Here is a 12214-nt window from a genome sequence, read left to right on the forward strand (position 1 = left end):
TATGCCATCTGTGACTCTGTCAGTGCAATTTGATTTGAGCAGAAAATGTTTCAAATCTTATGTTACACAGTGCTCAGAAATTAGTATTCCAACTCTGAATCAAAAAATCAAGTAATAAAATAAAAAAAAAAAATCCTCAGATTGCTTGATTTGGGGAATTTATAAACTAAATTAGAAATGTAGCTTGGTGTTTGTCAGCTCACGATTGAAATCAAACTAAATCCAAATATTAGTCATGGAGTTTTATTTTATACTACAAATCTCTAATAGGTTTGTTCTCATGAAATTTCACATACATTCCAATGGAAAGTAGAATGAAGGATCTCACCACATTTTACTACCCCACCTGAAATTACAGGGGTTGATACTGATGTAAAGATGCAGTACTAAAGCACTAATGTTTCCAAAAAGTCACAAAAAGTCACATTTGTCCGAGGGTTGAGTTTCAACCCAGCCCTATTTCTGACCCTGAGGTTTTTGTGCTGCCATGTATGGAAGTGTTTATTAATAAAACAATAGTCCAATGGTAAACAAGTTTAATACCAGACATGAATGTTTGATATTCTGTCTTAAATGAAAAAATATGTATTCTGTAATGAATACTTAATTAGGATTGTGATCTGAATACATGAACTAGAGCCCCTACTGCTGTGCAGACAAACCAGAATGAAATGAATTACTGTCATGCAGGGGGTGATATTAATGGTGTCCAGCTTTATAAATGAATCCAATTTTAAGCCACTTTAGTTGCTATCGTACTGAGAGAGAGTGCAACATGTCTAACATATCATTTCTCTACTGGCAAATGGTGAGAGTTAAGCTGAAAACAATTTTAATTTGCAGATTTTTTTTTTCTGCACTAAATATTTGTAATTAGCTTGCTTTTACAGCCAGCTATCATTAGAAATAAATAAAATCAAAATCTTGCTTCTTTCAGGAGCAATTTTATTATTTTTTTAAAGCCATATATTAATAGATGTTGATATGAACTCTCTGATCTTCCAAACAGCTAAAATTCTTGCTGATGCTTAGCTTAAGACCTTGGTATTCAGCCACTTCTAATCTACTGCAGTGCAGTTTTGCTTAACTGATGGTGTGTGCTGTGCAGGATATGTCATACAATTGGTTTTGCTGCAAATAGTAAGTGACCCTCAGTTAGAACCTGTGCTTAGTACTTCACTTGCAGAAATTGTAATATTCCCACTTGAGAGAGCAGTCATGCAAAGTCTCATACCTGTGAATAGCTTGAGTCATGTGAGCATTTCACTGATTACCCAAGGATTACTTGCATGTGCAAGCATTTGCTGGATTCAAATATATCATCAGAGTTTTAGTTTAAATGTGTATCCTAACGTCTGACTCATTTAAATCTTCCAGATTGTAGACATTATTTTCACTTGTAAAACAGGTTTTCTCACTTATATAACTGGCATTTCTCTCCACCCCTGCCAGAAAATACCCAGATAAAAATATTACAAAAAGGCAATGTCAGTTTGCAGCCAGCTTGAAAACAAAACTCTTTGGGAATGGTGAACAGCTCAGATGGCTAGTAGCATTGCAGATGAAACCATTTCCATTACAACGTAGATCAAACAAGCAAACAGGAGAGCTAAGATACAGTGTGCATTTTAAAGACTTCTGGTGGGCTATTTGGAAGTGCGTAGTGTAGGCCTTCCTCTATTCCCACGTGAGGTCTGTATGAATTTTACCATGGAGTTTAAGAAAAAGCAGAGCTAATACAAAACAGTTTTTAAAATCTAATGTCAATCTGAGGTTTGTCTTGAGTAGCAAGGATCTGTCCTTGTTACTCAAGTAACAAGTAACTTGTCCAGAGTAGCAAGGCTGTCCTTTTATTGCAAATGCTGATGTTCAAGTAGTCACATGTAGCTGGGAGGAGTGGAATCCTTTTCACTCTGTCTGAAGGATGAGCCTTGAACACAATAAGACCTACCAACACAATAAGTACATTGCTCACTTTTCCTTTGCCAGAAATCTTCCCTTTTGAAAGAAAAATGACACGTGTTAAGTAGAAAAAGAATGAAACTTGCCCATATTTTCCTTTCCAAGATGAAGATGAACATGTCAAAGAGATTAAATCTTATTTAGAATTTAACTATGACTAAAATAATTCTGATTTTTAACACTCTCCACCTTTCTTTCTTTCAACAAGTGCTTTCTCAAATAAGATATTTTCTTCCATCATTTCTGCCTGTGAAAAAGACAGAGAAGAGCTTAATTTGTCATAGTGAAACAAATGAAAAAAAAAAAAAGAAAGAAAGAAGAAGAAAGAAAGATCATTTCTCTGAGCATCGGATGTCTCTCTCATCTGATTAGTAACAGGAAAGGGAGTTTAATACTTCTAGGTCAGTGATTTGAATTGAGGTTAGTTAAGTAGTGTATGTTAGACAGAAGTTCATTATTACTATGTGTAATTAATTATGGTTTTCGGTTGATTTATCTGAAATTATTAGGAGCTGTATTCAGAGTCTAAATTTCACCTTTGGTCCTGTGCATAACTTTTTCTTCAGCTGTCTCATTCAGATATTCCCTGTCACTGAAGCTTAGATGAAATTTTGGCCACCAAAATATAATTCCTTAAAGGAGACTATAGAAGTTCAATGCCTGAATCCCACTGAAGCTTAAAGAGAACTAAGAGCTATGTTTAAGATTTTATGAGTCCAGAGTATCTGCTTCAAACAAAGAAATTCTGTGTAACTTGACAAACTACTCAGTTTTTCTCTTTTACATTAGAATAACTGTGTTTCCTAATGTTGGCTAAATGTTGTAAAATTAAATACATCAACAATGTATAAGTACTTAACTAGCATTGTAGTAAGATTTAAAACAGGTTTAAAAAAATCTGAATATTACTAGATGAATCTTATAAAATAAATAAGATCAAGATTCATTTAATGAAATTGTAGCCACCAGAATTTGGATATAGTCTAAGTAGTTTGTCTTGGCTTCCCACAGTACTGAGACTGATGTCTCCAAGGAATGATTCATCCTGTATGCCTTGTGTCCCATTCTTAGGACAAGTATCTGTATCTCCCTGTTAACTACAGAGAAATCCTATATGAAATATGATAGCTTTTGGAATGTTAAAATTAGGTAAAACTCATCCTACCTTATCATTATGGACCCATCCCCATAATCTCTTACACGAAGAATGGCTGAAGACTGCAAGTGTTAGAAAGAAGAAACACTTTTCCTCTACAATCTCCACCACTTTTCAAAAGGTGGCCCATGATGTGGTAGATGAGCAGGGGAAATTAGTTCTTTCATTTGTTTATTTTGTACCAGTTCAACTATTAAAGAGGCAGCATCTTGGAAAAGAAGAAAATTCATTGTTCTAAAAGTAATAGTAGAGAATATAGGGCTATCATACAATATCTGGAAAAATCTCATGGAGCATAGCTGTGGAACAATAACTGTTTAATCCACATTTAATTTGTGTCACTATTGTATATTGGTTATCCATTATCCTCATGCAAATGACATGACTTATCCATTGAAAACAGCTGTGGATTGTTTTTAATTTTAAGTGAATTCTTTTAGTGCTCTGAGAAAGGTGTCAGATTAACAGCCCCAGGTACTGAAGTCCTCTGTTTATCCACAAAACACATTTGAGTGATTATGATAGATCCACTGAAGCATTTGCCTCAACCTTTACTTATCTTGAGAGTTTGTTCCACTGCTCATAGGGACAAAACATTCCTGCAATTGCACAAATGAAAACCAAGCAGACTCTGGACCTCAAAATATAGTAAAAGTGTGTTTAAATCCTAGTGTCTAAAGTAATGGTATGCCCCTGATTAGAAGTGAGGAAACTGAGGCACGTTGTAGCAGTCCTGGAAGGAGTGTAAGTTTTAAAATATAACTAAAAATTAACTGAGAAATAACCCCTATCTTAGTTTTCTCTCCTTATGCTTTCCAGATCAGTAATGAAAGTATTTAACAACATAGATCTAAACATAGCCAACTAAAGACCCCACTGTCTTGCAGGGAATTGCAAAATCAAGACAATCAATTAAATTTTCATAAACATAAGTTCTTAGGGGCCTTTATTTATTTATTCCCAATTTTTTCTACTATTCAATGTCTTAAGCTGGATAAAAAGGAACCTCCTCCTGTGGATTAATAGCTAATGAAACGAAAGGGATACAAAGGTGGAATAAATATCTTGCCTCAACTAAATTATTCTGTCTAGTCACCAAGACTAAAGCAAACCGTGCATGGTTTGAGAAAAACAAAAACACTTCTGAGTGTGAAGGGGCAAGAAAATGGCAAATCAAATTAAGTATGTAAAAGCAAAGCAATATGCAGGAGAAAAATTCAATTCTAACTATGCATTCACAGTGATGACCTCTAAACTGCATGTTATCACAGAGAAGAGTACCTGAGAGGCAATGTGGGTACCCATCTGCAAGTTTATCTCATTGCTCATGGATGGTCAAGAAGGCAAAGATAAAGTCAAGACTTTTTAGGAAAGGAAGAGGGTACAAAACTGAAAAATCATTATATCACAATATATCTGTGGTTCAGACATATTTTGAATATTGTTTGCAGTTCTCATTACAACATTTAAAAGATGACATATTTTGTCAGAAAAACATACAGGAAAAGTTGACAAAGATGATTTGTGTTTGCAGATGGGTACCATGTAGGAAAAAAATCAATAGTCAAACTCTGAAACTTGGGAAAATGATGACCATGTCAGATTTCTCACAGAGGCCTAGAAAGCCATGTACAGAATGGAAAAAGGGAAAGGGGATACTACATGGGTATTTCTTAAAATACAGAAATCAAGGGGTGTCAAAGAGATTCTTGGACATCTGAATCATGGGTCTGAATCTTGGATCTGAAACAACAGAAAATTAAGTTCATTTTCATGCAACACACAATTAAACTAAGCTACTCATTACCACGGAATGCTTTTGAGTCTCCAAGTAGATTTAAAAAAGACAGGAGGCAAATCCAGAAAGAACTGGTTCATGGGAGGCTATTAAATACTTTGCAACGGTTGCTAGTTTCAGTTCAGGAAGTGTCAATATCAAAAACTGCCAGAAGCTGGGGGAATGTATCAGAGGAAAAATCATGTTATACTTGTTTTGTCTGTTTTATTCTACCTCTAAATGTCTTCCACTGCTCTCTTTTGGAGAGAAGATCTTGTTCTGGAGAATCTGGTGTACAGTCTTAGATCTAAGTAATCACTGTTGCATTTATATGAAACATTTTTTTTTATCCTGGTGGGAATTTACAGATTGGATTTCCACATCCTCAGCCCTCTTCTTGATCTTGATTTTCTTTCTCCATATTAATGAAGACATTTCTTATTAAAATAAACAGATTTCATAGTCATCATAGTCCATTAAAAAGGTATTGAGAGGAAGATGGGAGAGATAAAATTCTGTTTTGTGCATCAGCATAATTTTGGCAATAGTCTTGCATAGGGAAGAAGCTAATACATAATGGAGAGTATGATTCTGGAAGCTTGCTGCCCTCTTCGATCTGTGGTCATGCCCCATTGTATGGGGCATGTATTGCATGGGACCCTCTGACCCATCCAGGTTAGATATGTCACCTAGGACAAGTTAGCCTCCCAATATCATGGCCACACCTCTGTAAAGAAAATAAATAAATAAATAAATAAATAAATAAATAAAGGGGGGGGGGGGAGGGGGGTTACTGTCAACAGTGACTTCCTTCTGAAGAAATTCATTACTAGAAAACTCATTGTCTTTGTACAGCCCTCAGATTATTATCCATTTTATTTTTTTTCAAGTGCACAGTAATGAAGTAGCAAAGAACAGATCAAGGACAATCAAAAGAGACTTCAGGGCTTTGAGATAACAGGTTAAAGGATCAGGAGCACAGATAGTGTTTTTCTTTATGTTTCCAGTAGCAGAGAACAGTACTGAAAGAAACAAGAAGACACAGGTGTTAAATGTGTGGCTCTGAGAATGGTGTCATGCATAATTTTTGGTTGATCATGGTGTGTTTTTTTTTGGATCATGGTCATCAACATTAGGCCTGCTGGTGCCTGCCAGGGTACACCTTTCTCAGAAGGGGAAAGATTTTTTGTGCAGGAGTTAGCAGGGCTAATTGAAAGAGCTTTAAACTACATTTGAAGGACCTAACAGATAAAAACAGGTTCGCCAGTGGTAAACTATGGGATAGCATGCCAAAATCTGAGGGAGAGTGTGATCCTAGATTTATTGCCTGTAAGCAGAGAGCGTGTCATGGATTAAGTGCTGATTGGCAGCTGTCTTGGCCACTGTGAACATGAAGTAGTCAAAAATTTTTCATTCTGGAAGAAATACTGCCATCAAAACTTCAACCCTAGATATGGAAAGAGCAGACTTCAGGCTGCTTGGGGAACTAGTTAGTAAAGTCCTCTGAGATTCTGCTTTTGAAGCTGTTGAGGTCCTTCAGTGCTTGTTACTTTTAAAGAACAATATCTTAAGATCCCAGGAACAGGCAATTCCAAAGTGTCAGAAGTCAAGCAAGCAGGGCAGAAGTCTGTCTGGGTTGAGCAGGGGTCTTCTTATAGAGCATAGACAGAAAGTGTATGGACACTGGAAGTGAGGTCAAGCAACATGGGAGGACTACAGAGTTTTTCACTATTGTAGGCATGCAGCCAAAGCTCAATTAGTGTTCAAGTTGGCCAGTGATCTAGAAGACCAAAAAATAAAAATAAAAATAAAAATAATAATATTAAAAAAAAAAATGTTAACAGCAAAAGGAGGGCCAGAGATACAGAGATGTTTTTAATGGCTTCTTCACCTCTGCCCTTAATACCTGTGATAGGCCCTGGGACCCCTGGAACCATGAGCTGATGATTGTGACTGTGGGAATGATAAACTCCCAGACAATTCCAAACTTGTGCAGGATTTGTTGTTCCACCAGTATGCACATAAGTCTGTGGGGCCTAGTGAGATTCATTGCGGGGTATATATATCAGGGGAAAAAAAATCTGATTTCAGTGTGTGACACTGGGCAGTCTATTCTGAATACAGGTTTGCAGCTGTGGATCATGAGTCTGAGTTAGGTGCTGATAGGAAGGCACTGGAGAGGGGAACAGCTACAACTGCATTCAGGCTTACTGTATTTAGTATTCCAGTTGTCCTGTTTGTCATTTTAAACAAACTTGTGTGTATGTGTGACAGTGAACGTGGGTAGGAGGGAGGAGGGACAAGGAAATGCAAAAAAGATTATAAGGAGAATCATAGAATCATAGAATATCCCAAGTTGGAAGGGACCCATAAAGATCATCAAGTCCAATCCTGGCACAGGTCTATTCAAAAATTCAGACCATGTGACTAAGCGCACAGTCCAAACACATCGTAAACTCCAACAGGCCTGGTGCAGTGACTACTTCCCTGGGGAGCCTGTTCCAGTGTGCGACCACCCTCTCAGTGAAAAACCTCTTCCTGATGTCTAGCCTAAAGAGGAAATCATAAGAGGTGTTTTTATATCATCAACTGACTTATGGGTAGTCTTGACTCCTTTCCAAAGTAAGGGCTTGCCCAAGGATGAAAGACAGTAGGTTCTCTTTTCAGGTAATGAGGCAGCAAGAAGAAATTACCTGTGCAACAGGCTGTCTCTGTATCTCTGTACATAACGAACAGAGTTCCTGACATCCTCCCAAGAAACCAGAAGTTGCAAGATTCCAGGTGGGAAGCCTGAGGAGACACGTGATATTTTTTCCCATTCAGTACCCTGGATATGTCAGATTCTTTTCAATTACAAATTGTTTTCAAGTCCCCACACAATTCCTATCTTGACTATTGACTTTCTGCCCTTATGAAGGGGCTTTCTTGAGAATGGTGAAAAAAAAAAAAGATACAGGGATTAAGGGTCATTCATATAGGAGGCTGGATATTCATGAGTTCAGTTGTTCAGTTTGGATTACTGATAGTCTAGCTACAGTTCAGGTTTGAAGATATGAATAGTATTCCAGGAAAAATATACTATACTGTAGAATTCTATAGTACATACCGAAATCATCCCCCTATAGAAGAATATTTCCTATTCACACGACAAAGTATCTTTTATGTGGGAAAACAAAACAGGAAAGTTTAGCTGCAAGCAAAGCAGGTGGGTGAGAAAGGCAGCAGATTGATACAGGCAACAAAATCATGGCCTTGAACAAGACAAACAGAGGAGGAGATAAAGAATATTCTTTTACTGACTTAGTGACCTATGTCAGGGCATGAGCCCTGGTCCTTGGCCAGCTGGGGTGGACTAGCTCATGTTTTCACTGTCCCTGGTAACTGGACCATAAAGCAATCTGTCCCCACTTTTTGTTTGCTTTTTTTTTTTTTTTTTTTTTTAAATTTCTCTTTGATTGCAGAGCTAATTCCTCACTCTTCACTGAATCCTTGAAACAAAGTAGTGAATGCATGAGGAGCCTTGGGGTGAAACACGGATCAAAGTGTAGTTGTCTCTGAGACCCTTTAAGCTCTGTGGTCAGCAGTAGAGATTCTTCAAGTCACCACCTGCCCAAGATACACAGGACATTTTGTCTGAACAAGCTACTTTACCTGAGCACACTGCTTCCTGCAAACACACAGAATCACAGAATCACAGAATTTCTAGGTTGGAAGAGACCTCAACATCATCGAGTCCAACCTCTGACCTAACACTAACAGTCCTCCAATAAACCATATCCCTAAGCTCTACATCTAAATGTCTTTTAAAGACCTCCAGGGATGCTGACTCCACCACTTCCCTGGGCAGCCTGTTCCAATGTCTAACAACCCTTTCAGTAAAGAAGTTCTTCCTAACATCCAACCTAAAACTCCCCTGGTGCAACTTAAGCCCATTCCCCCTCATCCTGTCACCAGGCATGTGGGAGAACAGACCAACCCCCACCTCACTACAGCCTCCTTTGAGGTACCTGTAGAGAGCAACAAGGTCACCCCTGAGCCTCCTTTTCTCCAGGCTGAGCAAACCCAGCTCCCTCAGCCGCTCCTCGTAGGACTTGTTCTCCAGGCCCCTCACCAGCTTCGTCGCCCTTCTCTGCACTCGCTCGAGCACCTCAATGTCCTTCTTGTAGCGAGGGGCCCAAAACTGAACGCAGTACTCGAGGTGCAGCCTCACCAGAGCCAAGTACAGGGGGAAACATCTGTGCACATCTCACTGCTGGGGGAGAGAAAATTATGCAAACAGCGTATCACTCTAGGTTGGGCATGAAGAGGTTGAGAAAGGGGTTTTATGGATGTCTGAACTGCCCTTCATTTAATTTTCCTTTTCACCAAAGGCATTTCACTGTCCTGTGAATTCAGCTTGCTGAATCTATGCAGAGTGGGACTGGAAATGAAAACAGAACACATAATGAGAGTTGTGACTCTGTCTGGAAAGATTACTCAGTCCTAGAGCCTTAACTGCCTGAGAAGGACTGTCCTTGGTGAAAAATAAATAAATAAATTATTATTATTATTATTATTATTATTATTATTATTATTATTATTATTATTATTATTATTATATTATATTATATATTATATTATGATAAATAATAATAATAATAATAATAATAATAATAATAATAATAATAATAATAAATCCTTCATTTAACTGCAGGGGACAAGCTGTCCCTTTGCGCTGCTCTCTTACCTGTGTTCTGTGTTCAGGTAGCAGGAAGTGAAGGACATTGTTCTTCTTCCTCATGCTTTACCACTGTGAAAACTCTCACGCTTCCTGCAGGAACCCCTCTTTCAGTCATCCAGAGACCTCAGGCTTCCCTGTCCCAGATCAAGATTCACATTGTTAGAACAGTTTGTTTAGACAGTTTTGAAGTTAGGTTGGACTGGAAAAGGGCATTTGATCCACTCTCCTTTGGTCAAAAATAATTAAGAACTAAGTTTCTGCTACAGGTACATCTCAAGGACACACTGCTCAGTCCAGCCATTACTTGTAATTCAAATAAATTACAGATATCTCTAAGCAGGGAAGTGAAAGTAAGGGAGCGATTTCTTGGGAACCGTTTCTTTATGTGCTGACATTCCCTGGGCACAAAAAGAATGGGCGTTTGACGGGACACTCCTTGACAAGACCATTTACCAAGGAACTAGGGGTTATCTTTCCAAGAAGACTTTAAAATCACCTCCTGACCCACTTTTCAATCATCATAATAATAATGAAAATCGAAAAACTTAAATGTTTTCTGAAAATAAACAAATCATTACGAATGACCTTGTTTACTTTTAAAATATATTAAGGCATTTTTGAGATTTTTGGTTACAACCCCTTTCTCTTTAAGTGAGTACCTGGATAAGACATTCTTAAATCAACCATGCCGTGAATCCTGGAAAATCTCCTCATATGTATTTTCCATTATTGATATTGATTTATAATTTTTAAGTCCAAAAGGGACCTTATGCAACTCCTCCCGTATAAGACAGGTCATATAACTTTGCTTGAAAATTCTTCATCAAATCAAATTTAACATACCTGGGAATGCAGATGTTACTTTCTATTCTGTAACCTCCCTCAATACTACACACACATGTCTGTCTCTGTCTCTTTCCCAAGACTTCCTTAGATCATACAGTGCTCAGAATAACTGCCTATTATAACTTTGAGTGAAAAGAGTTATACGAAAAATATAATAGTTAACAACAGCTGGTCCAAGAGTAAAACAGAAGAATAGAGGCAGTAGGTTGCAGAATAGATGTGACAGAGAACAGAAAGTAATGAGCAAGTTACTGTATTTCCAAGACCTCCATTCAAATTAGTGCTTAGTATACCAGTAGGTCATATATAAAAATGAGTTGGGTGGTTCCACCTAATTCTGGGCTCTGGTGGGCATTTGTCAATATCACCAGGTATTCCCTAATATCAGGACATACTTTGTTCATCAAGGTGAACTTGACTAGCAGAAAAGAATACAAGTCAGAAGTGATGTTAGCAAGAAGTACGTGGTACATGATAGAATAATTTTGGTCATGCTGTCCCAGCTTTTCAATGTTGGATTAGTAAAATTGCCCCAGATTCTATATTTTGGCATTTTTACTCCAAGGACTGAAGTATTTTTGACAGAAAACTTTCTCATTTTTTTGTGTTTTTCAACACCATCTGGAGAAAGCTGATAGCAATTATATATATATATGTGTGTATATGTGTATATATATATATATAAATATATAAATATATAAATATATATATATATATTTGACTATATAAGACAAAACAGAATCCTGGCTGTTCTCAGCTAATTTCTGAAGAATTCTACCAAAGACATACATGTATGCATATGCAATGCAGTAATTTCAGGGGCAAGAGAGGGATTTTATTTTCCTCATTCCAAACTTTTTCTCTTACTCCTCCAGGATCTCAAGGAAAAATTTCTCCTGTAGGTAATGAGCTTGTAAAAACAATGTACCTAAGTAAGAAGGCTTACTACTGCCGAACTGCTGCACTGACATGCCCTTAGGTTAAACATTTTTCTCTATTTGCCCCAGGGTATTTCTGGGTTCCTAGAAAAGGTATGAATTTCTCTTCCTTCACAACAAATAACTAACCTGAAATCACATTAAAAAAATAACTAAACATTGCAACTGAATTGTCTTTCTCATCAGGTCTCTTTTGAATATCCTAGCCCAGGTTATTTATTGAAGCATGTTAAGAAAAAGACTCATTCAGTCCCTTGGAAATTGTCCATGGTTCATTTCTATGCAAAGAAGACCTCATCTTCTTTAAAGGAGAAAAAATTAATTACTAATGAGCATTAAAAAAATCAAAGAAAAAATCACTCAGCTTTAGTAATACATCACTGCATGAACTTTATCTGAGAGTTATGAGTAGTTTTCATCAAAGCTTATTCCAAATTTTGATACCTTTTCTTGATGGTGTGGTAGAGCTGTGGTGTTATTGCAGAATAATAATAATATATATATATTTGTATGTATCACCTTTCATTAATGCCCCTTATAAGCATTTTTAAATTAAGTCTTAATAGACTCCAGAAGTTAAATAACCTTTTTTTTTTTTTTTTTTTCCTTATTTATTTTTACCACTGATACTGATTTATTGCCTTGAGAGGTGAGTTTCCCAACCACTTGTTCAGTTTCCATAGTAGAGGTATTGTCATTTATATTAGCAAACTACTACTACTAAGGTTATTTTCGCTGCCTACTGTAGGGAGCTAATTTAAAGTGATGTCTATGCCTGAGAGTGTTAAATACTTTTGGAGGGCAAATTGAAGATA

This window comes from Aythya fuligula, chromosome Z (genome assembly GCF_009819795.1).
Source record: "Aythya fuligula isolate bAytFul2 chromosome Z, bAytFul2.pri, whole genome shotgun sequence".
Classification (NCBI taxonomy): Eukaryota; Metazoa; Chordata; class Aves; order Anseriformes; family Anatidae; genus Aythya; species Aythya fuligula.